Source organism: Ornithorhynchus anatinus, chromosome 7, assembly GCF_004115215.2.
Source record: "Ornithorhynchus anatinus isolate Pmale09 chromosome 7, mOrnAna1.pri.v4, whole genome shotgun sequence".
Taxonomy (NCBI): domain Eukaryota; kingdom Metazoa; phylum Chordata; class Mammalia; order Monotremata; family Ornithorhynchidae; genus Ornithorhynchus; species Ornithorhynchus anatinus.
Window position 1 is genome coordinate 1,451,165 of NC_041734.1, and position 13,448 is coordinate 1,464,612.

A 13,448-nucleotide genomic window follows, 5' to 3' on the forward strand; every position below is an offset into this window, starting at 1 on the left:
TTATTATTCACCTAAAACTTTCTCCTAAGAACTTGGAGATGACTGAGGTTTCGACTGTAAGCTCGTTGGGGGCAGGAAATGCGTCTGTTCATCGCCGCACTGTGCCCTCCCGGCGCTCTGCACACAGTGAGCGCTCAAGAAATATTTTGCGCCCTGCTCACCTGACATCGATATGCCGGTAGCACCTGAATCTACAGAGTCCCTGTTTTATTGTCCAAAATGTTTTCCCACCGGTGACCTCGTTTCATCTTCCCGGCCTCCCGGAGAGGGAAGGAGAGGCCTCCGCGATTACCACATATCCCTATCTTTGTTTTTTTTTTTTTGGTGGGGGGCGGGTTTAATGGTGTCTGTGAGTGCTTACTATGTGCCAGGCACTGTACTAAGCCCTAGGATAGATAGAAAATAATAATAACGATGGCATTTGTTCAGGGCTTACTATGTGCCAAGCAAAAATAAGTGGGTGCCCGTCCCACAGAGGGCTCAGAATCGTCCTCCCCATTTCACAGAAGAGGTAAGTTGGGCACAAAGAGGCGAAGTGACTTGCATTCATTCCATCGTATCCATTGAGCACTCCCCCTGTGCCGAGCACCGTACCAAGCGCTTAGAGAGTACAATTCGGCCCTTAGGTTGGACACAGTCCCCGCCCCACGTATTGCATTTTCCAGACGGGGGAACTGAGGCCCAGAGAAGTGAAGCGACTTGAGCGAGGTCACACGGCGGCCGCTCGGCCGCGCGGGGATTAGAACCCGGGACGTTCTGACTCCAGCCACTGAGCCACGCTGCTTCTCTAGGCTTCAAAACTTCTCTGAACTTCAATAAATGCTATGGAGCGATCGACCTGCCGGTTTCTTTCTCGTCCTTTCTTGGGAGAAGAAAAGCAAGTGCCGAAAAGCCCGCTTCTGCCGGGGCGCGTAACCCTATCTCCGGGTGAAGGAGGAATGAGAAGAGAAAAAGCGTCCGATCCGGCCGGACGGGCCTCCCGGCCGGGGGAGGTTGTGAAAACGGATCCCCTTCTTTTCAAGCCCGGAATAGCCCGTCCTGGACGACCTACACTTTCAAACCCGCCTTGCGCCGGCGAAGCGTGAAAGGGAATCTCTCGGCTACACGCCCCGTCCAAATGCTTCTAGGTGCCCGAAGGCGCTCGCTATTCAAGGGCCGATAATTGCTCTCGTCCAGATGATGATAATAACGATCACTGCGGGGTTCGTTATGCGCACACTGGGGGGCCGGGCGCCGTACCGCTCGCTGGGGTGGGTACGAGCAGATGGGGATGGACGCGGTCCCCGTCCCGAGTGGGGCTCGCGGTCTTAATGTCCATTTTCCAGATGAGGGAACCGAGGCCCAGAGAAGCGAGGTGACTGGCCCAAGGTCACGTAGAAGACTAAGGGGCGGAGCCGGGATGAGAACCCAGGTCCTTCTGACGCCCAGGGCCCGGGCTCTACCCACTAGGCCCCGCCGCGTCTACGCCGAGCAGATGAGCGAACTGTACCCCGCAACCCAACCCCGGGATCCCCCGACCCCCCAATCCCACACCTCCCGCCGGGATGTCGAGCCACCCCAAAGCGAGGGAGGGCCCGGCCGGACCCCGGGGCCCACGGGCGGCCCAGAGGGGGTCACGGACTTTGCCCCGGGGAGGAGGCTGGCGGGGCCGTGCCAGCCTTATCGCCCAGACGGACTGCAGTGTCGGCAGAGAGGAGGGCGGGGTGGAGCCATTACCCAACCGGGAAAGCGGCCCATACCCGGCCCCGGCCCCGGCCCCGGCCCCGCGGCGGTCCCGGCCCGAGAGCCAGAGCTCCTGGCCGCGGTGACCCTCAGCCCGACGTTCTGCTCGTCGTCCCAGGATCCCAGCCAAGGGGAGCGGATCCGGAGAGATCCGGCCCGCCTGGCTCAGGGGGCAGGGGGCAGGAGACAGGGGGCAGGAATCCTCTTTGGAAAACCACAGGGGGAACAGAGCCTTTCCCTTTCTCCTCCTCTTCCCCTGCCTCCTCCTTTTCTTCCTTCTCCTCCTCTTTCTCTTCCTCTCCTCCTCCTCCTTCTACTCCTCTTCCTCCTCCTCCTCCTTTGAGAGGAAAAGCCCCTCATCCCGACCAGCACTATAAGAGCAAGGAATCATCCCCGTCTGACTTTGGCCTCTCCCATTAGGTAGGTGGGGGACAGGGAGGAGTGGAGCAGCAATAGCAGGAGGAAGAGGAGGAAGAAGAGGAGGAGGAGGAAGAGGAGCAGAGGAGTAAAGGAAGGAGTAGTGGAAAAGATGGAGGAGGAGGAGGAGGAGGAGAAGGAGGAGGAGGAGGAGGAGGAGAGGAAGAAGCAGTGGGAAAGATGGAGGAGGAGGAGGAGGAGGAGAGGAAGAAGCAGTGGAAAAGATGGAGGAGGAGGAGAGAAAGAAGCAGTGGGAAAGATCGAGAAGGAGGAGAGGAAGCAGTGGAAAAGACGGAGGAGGAGGAAGGGGGGGAGGAGGAGGAGGAGAGAAAGAAGCAGTGGGAAAGATGGAGGAGGAGGAGAGGAAAAAGCAGTGGAAAAGATGGAGGAGGAGAGGAAGAAACAGTGGAAAAGATGGAGGAGGAGGAGGAGGAGGAGGAGAGGAAGAAGCAGTGGAAAAGATGGAGGAGGAAGAGAGGAAGAAGCAGTGGAAAATATGGAGGAGGAGGAGGAAGAAGAGGAGGAGGAGAGGAAGAAGCAGTGGAAAAGATGGAGGAGGAAGACAGGAAGAAGCAGTGGAAAAGATGGAGGAGGAGGAGAAGGAGGAGGGGAAAAGATGGAGGAGGAGGAGGAGGAGGAGGAGGAGAGGAAGAAGCAGTGGAAAAGGAGGAGGAGGAGGAGGAGAGGAGGAGCAATGGACAAGATAGAGGAGGAGAAGGAGGAGGGGGAGTAGAAGAGGAAGGAGCAGTAGAAAAGACAAGGAGGAGGAGAGGACGAAGAGGATGATGGGGAGGAGCCACAGCAGAGAAGGAGGGGAAGAGGAGGAGCAGAGGAAGCGGGGAAGGAGGAAGGATTGTGGAGGAGGAGGCGGCCCCCCCCCCCCCCCCGTTGTGGTGGCTGACCAAGCGGCCCGCTGGGGTAGTTAGGGCCGCTAATCTCGGTGCTATTAAGGAGGCCATAAACAGCAGAAACCCAGAAAAGAGCGATAAGGGGATCAACCTGCAGCCCTGCCTGCTTGTTTATTTAGGGTGGGGGCGGCCTCGGTGCCCGACCTTTGGCCCCTGCAGGCCCGGGGCCTCCGCCGCCCTTAACACAGACTCTTCCGCTTCCCTCGCTGATGATTTTCAAAGAAATCAAAAACGCAGAAAACCCGCACCGTCCCGCCTGGGTCCCCTTGGGTGGGGAGAGGGGTCGCCCCACCGGAGCGAAGCCGAGAGACCCCCCAGAATCTCTCCCGCTTCGCTCCCGTTAAACCAGTGGGAAATGCGGCCCGGAAGGGAAATCCGACCGGGGCCGCCGGGCCGTTGAGCTTCTCACCCCGCCCGGCCACGGCGCGGTGGCCGCAGCCCGGGCCTGGGAGTCAGGAGGGCGTGGGTTCCAATTCTAACATGGGAAGCGGCGTGGCTCGGGGGAAGGAGCCCGGGCTCGGGAGTCAGAGGTCACGGGTTCTAATGCCGGCTCCGCCGCTCGACCGCTGTGTGACCGCGGGCCAGTCGCTTCGCTTCTCTGGGCCTCAGTTCCCTCAGCTGGAAAATGGGGATCGAGACCGCGGGTCCCACGTGGGACAAGGGCCTGGGTCCGACCCGATTTGCCGGTATCCACCCCGGCGCTCAGTACGGTGCCCGGCACATAGTGAGCGCTTACTAAATACCGGGATTATTATGATCATTATGATCCGCCGGCGACGGACAGAGTAGACAGACTGGTCAGGGAGGAGGCTCACCTTGCTGCTCTCCTCCTGTAGCCCGGCCCCCACACTTCACTCCTCTAATGCCAACCTACTCGCTATCCTTCATCCCTCTCGCCTCTGGCCCGGGACGCCCTCCCTCCTCAAATCCCACGGACGACGACTCTCCCCCGCTTCAAAGCCTCATCGAAGGCCCGTCTCCTCCCAGAAGCCTTCCCTGACCGCGCCCTCCTTTCCTCTCCTTCCACTCCCTTCCACGTCCCCGGACTCGCTCCCTTTATTCATCCCCTCTTCCAGCCTCAAAGCGCTTAGGTCCATATCCGTCATTTATTTCTTTATATCAACCTCTGCCCCCTCCCGCGACTATAAGCTTGTTTGGGGCAGGGGCTGTTTCTGTTACATTCTCTTGTCCTCTCCCAAGTGCTTAGTACAGTGCCCTGCACGCCGTTCTCGCTCGGGGCGGAAGGGCTAGCAAGAGATGGGTGGAGGTTGGATCTAATCATTCTGGTATTTGTGGAGCGATTCCTATATTCATTCAGTAGCATTTATGGAGCGCTTACTGTGTGCAGAGCACTGTACTAAGCGCTCGGAATGGACAACTCGGCCCCAGATAGAAACCAACCCTGCCCAGTGACGGGCTCGCGGTCCCGCCCCCACCCCGGGCCTCGCGCCTCGGGTACCGAGCGCTGGGGTGGATCCAAGCAGATCGGGTTGGACGCGGCCCCTGTCCCACCCGGGGTCCACAGTCTTAATCCCCGTTTCACAGATGAGGTGACTGAGGCTCACAGAAGTCAAGTGACTTGACCAAGGTCACACAGCCGATAAGTGGCGGAGTTGGGATTCGAACCCAGGACCTCTGACTCCCCAGCCCGGGCTCTTTCCACCGAGCCACGCTACGGACCCATTAGCAGAGTCCGGGGCCTATTCCTGAAGCCTGAGCCGGGGGCATTCAAGTCGGGAGGGGACTACGGTGGCCCGACCTGATCCGGATGCGAGTCACTTCATCTCTCTGGCCCTCGGTCGCCTCATCTGTAAAATGGGCAGAAGGGCTTCATTTCTCCCTCTCTCATCATTATTATTAGGGTATCGGTGAGGGTATCGCTCACCGTGTGCCGAGCACTGTTCTAAGCACTGGGGTAGAGACGAGGGCATCGGGTTGTCCCACGGGGGGCTCGCAGTCTTCATCCCCATTTTCCAGAAGAGGGAACTGAGGTACAGGGAAGGGAAGTGACTTGCCCAAGGTCACACAACAGAAAAGGGGCAGATCAGGATTAGAACCCACTACCTCTGACTCCCAAGCCCGGGCTCTCGACACTGAGCCACGCTCTTTTAGGCCGTGGGTCCCGCGAGGGACAGGACCGTGTCCAGTCCGGTCATCTCTATCTGGCCTAGCGCTTACTAATCCGGGCTCCGTCCCTTGCCTGCTGGGTGACCTCAGCGGCAAGAGCCCGGGCTTTGGAGTCAGAGGTCATGGGTTCGAATCCCGGCTCGGCCACTTGTCAGCCGTGTGACTCTGGGCGAGCCGCTTCACTCCTCGGTGCCTCAGTGACCTCCTCTGTAAAATGGGGATGAAGACCGGGAGCCCCACGTGGGACGACCTGATTCCCCCGTGTCTCCCCCAGCGCTTAGAACAGTGCTCGGCACATAGTAAGCGCTTAACAAACACCAACGTTATTATTATCAAGTCATTTCACTTCTCATCTGGAAAATGGGGACGGACCACCAGCGCTTAGCACAGTACAGTACACCCAGCGCTTGGTGCAACCCGAACTTAGGAGTCAGAGGTCATGGGTTCTAATCCCAGCTCCGCCACCTGTCAGCTGTGTGACTTTGGGCGAGTCACTTCACTTCTCGGTGCCTCAGTGACCTCACCTGTAAAATGGGGATTAAGACTCTGAGCCTCAGGTGGGACGACCCGATGACCCTGTATCTCCCCCAGCGCTTAGAACGGTGCTGGGCACATAGTAAGCGCTTAACAAATACCCACATTATTATTACACTCCCTGGCACGTAGTAAGCGCTGAAGAAATAGGAGGATGATTATGGTTCTTCCTCATTATTTGTGAGTGTTGAATAATAATAATAATGAAGGTATTTGTGTAGCGCTTACTATGTGCCGAGCACTGTTCTAAGCGCCGGGGGAGATACAAGGTCGTCAGGTCGTCCCCCGTGGGGCTCACGGTCTTCATCCCCATTTTCCAGATGGGGGAACTGAGGCCCAGAGAAGTGAAGCGACCTGCCCCAGGTCGCACAGCAGACAAGTGGCGGAGCCGGGATTAGAACCCACGACCCTCTGACTCCCAGGCCGGGGCCCTAGCCACTACGCCGTGCCGCGTCTCGCAGTGAGCGCTGCTTTTCGAGCGCTTACCGCGTACGGAGCGCTGCGCTGAGCGGTTGGGAGAGGACGATATAACAGACGCCGTCCCCGCCCACGACGAGCTGACAGTCTGGAGGGGGAAGCGGAACGGCTCAGCGGGTAGAGTCCGGGCCTGGGATTCGAGAAGGACCTGGGTTCTCACCCTGGGCTCCACCACACGCCGGCTGTGTGACCCTGGGCGGGTCCCTTCCCTTCTCTGTGCCTCGGTTCCCTCGCCTGGAAAACGGGGATTAAGCCGGCGAACCCCACGCGGGACAGGGACCGGGTCCGACCCCATTTACCCTGCGTCTCCCCCAGCGCTTAGCACCTAGCGAGCGCTTAACAGAGAAGCAGCGCGGCTCAGTGGAAAGAGCCCGGGCTTGGGAGTCCGAAGTCATGGGTTCGGATCCCACCTGGCAGCCGGGTGACTGTGGGCAAGTCACTTCACTTCTCTGTGCCTCAGTTCCCCCATCTGGAAAATGGCGGTGAAGACCGTGAGCCTCGCGCGGGACGACCCGACGACCCCGGATCTCCCCCAGCGCTTAGAACGGTGCTCGGCACATAGTGAGCGCTTAACAGATACCGACATTAACGGGTACCGTAGAAAAAAAAAAAGAGAGAGAGGTTAAAAATGGACTCCCTCCCTCCATCCCTCCCTCCGTTCTTATCGCAACCGTGGGACTTCCCAGTGACAGGAGAATATTGTGTGGGTGGAAACTTCTCAGAAGAATAGAGAACTTATCAATATTTGCTCAGGAGCTATAGCTCTCCGGGCCATAAAAGGTCTCCGCTCATAAACGTAGAGGCCAACAGACTACTGTCTCGTCTCCCAAAGAGCCCGCCAGTGGAGAGGAGTGGGGTGAACCGAAGGGGCGGACTGAATAAAAGCCTTTGTACGCGGAGTTTCGGGACCGAATTTTTGAACCGACGGGGACCGCGGCCAGCCCCGACCGCTTGGCTCGACCCAGCGCTCGGTACCGTCCTCGCTACGTCGCGAGCGCTTATCCGAGCTCACCATTCTTCTTCTTATTCTCTGGGCCTCGGTTCCCTCATCTGGAAAATGGGGACGGAGGCCGTGGGCCCCACGTGGGACGGGGACCGCGGCCAGCCGCGACCGCTTGGCTCGACCCAGCGCTCGGTACCGTCCTCGATACGTCGTGAGCGCTCAACACATCTCGTCATTCTTCTTACTCTCTGGGCCTCGGTCCCCTCATCTGGAAAATGGGGACGGAGGCTATGAGCCCCATGTGGGACGGGGACCGTGTCCGACCCCATTTGCTTGGATCCACCCCAGCGCCTTAGTACGGTGCCTGATACATAGTAAGAGCTTAATAGATACCATTATTATTACTATTATTAATAATAGATACAATTGCCTGAGGGAAGAGAGGGATTGAGGACTGAGGGGGTTGGGTGGGGGGGGGGGGAACTATGGTATCTCACCGTTCGTGGTTGTACTGTACTTTCCCAAGCGCTCAGTACAGTGGTCTGCACACAGTGAGCGCTCAGCAAATACGACTGAATGAACACGAGGTCCCTGCACCAATCAGAGGTTCTCGCTTCTCCGACCCCGGTGGTCACTAATTATCTCGGATGACTAATTGCACCCCGTTTGGATCCCGGGGTACCCTGCCTGTGACACAGTTCTGAGCCCGGGACACCACTGCTCCCCAGTGGAAAGAGCCCGGGCTTGGGAGTCAGAAGGTCATGGGTTCGAATCCCGGCTCGGCCACTCGTCGGCCGGGTGACCGTGGGCGGGTCACTTCACTTCTCTGGGCCTCAGTTCCCTCATCCGTCAAATGGGGATGAAGACCGGGAGCCTCGTGTGGGACGACCTCATTCCCCTGGATCTCCCCCAGCGCTTAGAACGGTGCTGGGCACATAGTAAGCGCTTAACAAATACCGACATTATTAATAATAATTAATGATGCGCTCACTGTGTGCGGACCACTGTACTAATAATAATATTAGGGGACAACCTGATGATCCCGTATCTCCCCCGGCGCTTAGAACGGTGCTCGGCACACAGTAAGCGCTTAACAGATACCAACATAATTATGGGACAACCTGATGATCCCGTGTCTGCCCCGGCGCTTAGAACGGTGCTCGGCACACAGTAAGCGCTTAACAAATACCAACATCATTATTATCATTATTACTAACAAATACGATCCCCTCCCAACCCCCTGGGGTCAGCGGAGGCCGTCAAGGGGCGCTACAGCCCGGAAAACGGTAAGCGCTCGGTCCAGTGCTCTGCGCGTAGTAAGCGCTCCATAAATACTATTGAACGAATGAATGAACTGGGCTGGGCCGCCTGGACTCCTGGTGCCTCTCAAGACCAGGTGACACCCGTCAGTCCCGCCCCGGCCGCCACGTGATTGATTGGCAGCCCGGTCGAGGTCGGCCAGGCCGACCCTGCCCCGTCAGTCAGTTCATCGTCTTTATTGAGTGCTGACTGTGGGCCGATCGCTGTACTGGACGCCTTGGGAGAGGACACCGGGACAGTAAACGTACGAGCCCCCTGCCCACAACCAGCTTCCGGTCTGGAGGGGAATCGGTCGATCGATAGGATCGACTGTACGTAATAATGATAACGATGGTATTGGTTAAGCGCTTACTATGTGCCGAGCACTGTTCTCAGCGCCGGGGAGGATACAAGGTCATCAGGTGGTCCCTCGCGGGGCTCCCAGTCTTCATCCCCATTTTCCAGATGAGGTCGCTGAGGCCCAGAGAAGTGAAGCGACCTGCCCAGAGTCACCCAGCCGACAGGGGACGGAGCCGGGATTCGAACCCAGGATCTCTGACTGCCAAGCCCGGGCTCTTCCCACTGAGCCGCGCTGCTCCTCTAAGCGCTCATGTAGTGAGCGCTTCATGTGTGCGGAGCAGTGTCCCGAGCGCTTGGGAGAGCGCGATACAGCAGAAGTGGCAAAGACGGTCCCTGCCCATCAGAGGTTTAAGGTCCAGAGGGGGAGGATATAATAATAATAATAATAATAATAATAATAATAATAATAATGTTGGTATCTGTTAAGCGCTTACTACGTGCCGAGCACTGTTCTAAGCGCCGGGGGGAGATACAGGGTCATCGGGCCGTCCCACGGGAGGCTCACAGTTAATCCCCATTTTACAGATGAGGGAACTGAGGCACAGAGAAGCGAAGTGACTCGCCCACAGTCACCCGGCTGACGAGTGGCAGAGCCGGGATTCGAACTCATGACCTCTGACCGCCAAGCCCGTGCTCTTTCCACCGAGCCACGCTGCTTCTCTATTATTATCTTTATCGACAATAATAACGTTGGTATTCGTTAAGCGCTTCCTATGTGCAGAGCACCGTTCTAAGCGCCGGGGGAGATACGGGGTCATCGGGTTGGCCCGCGTGAGGCTCCCGGTCTTCATCCCCATTTTACAGATGAGGTCACTGAGGCCCAGAGAATGATAGTGTTGGTATTTGTTAAGCGCTTACTACGTGCAGGGCACCGTTCTAAGCGCTGGGGTAGACATAGGGGAATCGGGTCGTCCCACGTGGGGCTCACACTTTAAATCCCCATTTTGCAGATGAGGTAACCGAGGCCCAGAGAAGTGAAGTGACTCGCCCACAGTCACGCAGCTGACAAGCGGCAGAGCTGGCATTCGAACCCATGACCCCCGACTCCAAAACCGGTGCCCTTTCCACTGAGCCAGGCGGCTTCCACGGTCACCCAGCTGCCGAGTGGCGGAGCCGGGATTCGAACCCACGACCTCTGACCCGCCAGCCCGGGCTCTTCCCGCGGAGCCCCGCTGCCTGGCACCTAACCAACGCCCCCGGTCATCATCGTCATCATCATCATCAACAACGTCACGGACCATCCACCGTCCCGGGAGACTCTTCCTCGGAGACTAGGCCCGAGACGCGAGCGCTCTGCGCACGGTAGGCGCTCAGTACGTACGACCGGATGAACCAACGCAGGTCAGCGAGGCGTCTAAACGGGAGCCGGGCCGGGGGGATTACAGTGCCGCCGGGCACTTATTTATCTCTGGTTTCTTCCAGCTTTCACTTTTCCTTTTAGACTCAAACATCAGATTCGAACGGGGCCCCGATCTTTGACCGGAGAAGGATGACGTGTTGAACTCTGCCCCCCGTAACCCGCCGCAGGCGCGAGTGCGAACACGCGGGCAAGACCCAACGCCCCTCCGCCGCCCGCCCCGAGGCCCAGCCCAGAGCGGCACCGCTCGGCGGTCCGAAGGAGCCGGGTTCCGATCTAAAGAGCTTGGGAGTCCGGGGTCATGGGTTCGAATCCCGGCTCTGCCACTCGGCAGCTGGGTGACTGTGCGTCACTTCGCTTCTCCGTGCCTCAGTGACCTCGTCTGAAAAATGGGGATTAAGACTGTGATCCTCACGGGGGACCACCCGGTGACCCTGCCTCTCCCCCAGCGCTTAGAACGGTGCTCGGCGCGTAGTGAGCGCCTAACAAGCACCAACATGATTAACAATCACCGACATTGTCATTAATCCCCACCCCGTCACTCGGCGGCGGCGCGTCCTTCCTTCTCTGTGCCTCAGTTTCCTTCCCTGCCCGGTGGGGATTCAACGCCCGCTCTCCCTCACCTTCGGATCGCGAACCCCTCGCGGGCCAAGGGGTGCGTCTACTCCAGTTCCTTCGCATCTGCCCCGGCGCTTAGTACGGTGCTTGGCACGTAGGAGCGTAGCTGTGATAGCTGCATTCATGAAGCACTTCCTGGGCGCCGAGCACCGTGCTAAGCGCTGGGGAAAGGGCACACAGGTGAGACGCGGCAGCGGCGTCGCGGAGCGGACAGAGCCGGGGCCTGAGAGCGAGAAGGAGGTCATGAGTTCCAATCTGATGGGAGGCAGCGTGGCTCAGTGGAAAGAGCCCGGGCTTGGGAGTCAGAGGTGGCGGGTTCGAATCCCCACTCGCGTGACCGTGGGCAAGTCAGCGTGGCTTAGTGGAAAGAGCCTGGGCTTGGGACTCGGAGGTCATGAGTTCGAATCCCGGCTCTGCCACTTGTCAGCTTGCTGTGTGACCGTGGGCGAGTCACTTCGCTTCTCTGTGCCTCGGTGACCTCATCTGGAAAACGGGGATTAACCGTGAGCCTCACGTGGGACAATCCGATTACCCTGGATCTCCCCCAGTGCTTGGAACGGCGCTCTGCACGTAGTAAGCGCTTAACAAATACCAACATTATTAAGTCACTTCACTTCTCTGGGCCTCCGTGACCTCATCTGGAAAACGGGGATTAACCGTGAGCCTCACGGGGGACGACCCGATGGCCCCGTATCTCCCCCGGCGCTTAGAACGGTGCTCTGCACGTAGTAAGCGCTTAACAAATACCAATATTATTATTATTATTATTCTTATTATTAACCCCGGCTCCGCCGCTTGTCTGCCACACGACCTCGGACGCGTCACTTTACTTCTCGGTGCCTCGGCCACCCCACCCGTCAAATGGGGATGGAGACCGCGAGCCCCAGGCGGGACGGGGGACTGCGTCCAACCCCATCGGCTCGGATCCGCCCCGGCCCTTAGTGCTCGGCCCAGGGTGAGCGCTTAACAAATACCGCAATCCTTATTAATTAGGCCCGGACCCTGTTCCTCGAGGGGCTCGTAGTCTACGAGGAGAGGAGGGGGAGACGGACCGTGAGGAGGAGAGAAAGGCATCGGGAACGAGGACACACATACGCAGCGCACCGTGACCGCGGTTCCCGCGGAGCCGTCCCCGTGGGCCGAGCGCTGTGCTGAGCGCCGGAGTAGATACGAGATCGTCAGGTCCCCCACGGGGCTCCCAGTCTAAGCAGGAGGGAGAACAGGGATTGAATATCGAATCCCCATTTGGGATTTTCCGCTTTCAGGGGCTCGCGGTCTTAATCCCCGTTTTCCAGACAGGGGAACTGAGGCGCGGAGAGGCCAAGCGACTTGCCCAGAGTCACCCAGCTGACAAGTGGCGGAGCCGGTTCAAACCGCTTACTAGGAGCCAGGTACTGTACTAAGTGCCGGGACACAGTTTTTTTAATAATAATAATGTTGGTATTTGTTAAGCGCTCACTACGTGCGGGGGCACTGTTCTAAGCGCTGGGGGAGAGACGGGGTCATCGGGTTGTCCCACGTGGGGCTCCCAGTCTTCAGCCCCATTTTACAGATGGGGTAAGTGAGGTTCAGAGAAGTGAAGTGACTCGCCCACGGTCACACGGCTGCCAAGGGGCAGAGCCGGGATCCGAACCCATGACCTCTGACTCCCAAGCCCGGGCTCTTTCCACCGAGCCGCGCTGCTTCCCTTTAATAATAATAATGTCGGTATTCGTTAAGCGCTTACTATGTGCAGAGCACCGTTCTAAGCGCCGGGGTAGACGCAGGGGAATCAGGTCGTCCCACGAGGGGCTCACGGTCTTAATCCCCATTTTACAGATGAGGGAACTGAGGCACAGAGAAGTGAAGTGACGCGCCCACAGTCACACAGCTGACAAGTGGTAGAGCGGGGATTCGAACCCATAACCTCTGACTCCAAAGCCCGTGCTCTTTCCGGTGAGCCGCGCTGCTTCTCCTTCGATGGTATCTGTTAAGAGCTTACCGGGGGCCGGACACTGTATTTTTCCAACGGTATTTGCTAAGCGCTTACTAGGTGCCCGTGGTCACACAGCAAGTTCGGGGCGGAGGCGGGATCGGAACCCAGGTCCTCTGACGCCCGGGGCCGGGCTCCTTCCACTGGGCCATCCTGCTTCTCCAAAGTAGAATCAAATAAAATCCCGGGACCGGAGGCTCACTGGAGGCGGGGAATGTGTCCGTTATATTGCGTCGTCCTCTCCCAAGCATTTAGTACAGGGCTCCGCACGCGTGAACGCTCAATAAATACAGTTGGCTGACCAGGCTGCCCAAGGCCCCGGGGTACAGGTGCCGTCCCGGTTTCAATAAGCGCGGCTCGGTGGAAAGAGCCCGGGCCTGGGAGTCGGAGGTCACGGGTTCGAATCCCCGGCCCTGCCGCTTGGCAGCTGGGTGACTGTGGCCGAGTCATTTCGCTTCTCCGGGCCTCAGTGACCTCATCTGTCGAATGGGGACGAAGACTGTGCGCCCCCCCCCCCCCCGTGGGACAACCTGAGAACAGTGTTCTGCACGTAGTAAGCGCTTAACAGATACCAACATTATTATTATTATTATTATTAATAACGATGGTATAAAGCTCTTACTACGCGTCCAGCACTGTTCTACACGCTGCGGTAGACACAAGACCATCGGGCTGGACGGACCTCTCCCGCGGCCAGTCGGAAGCTGGCGGTTC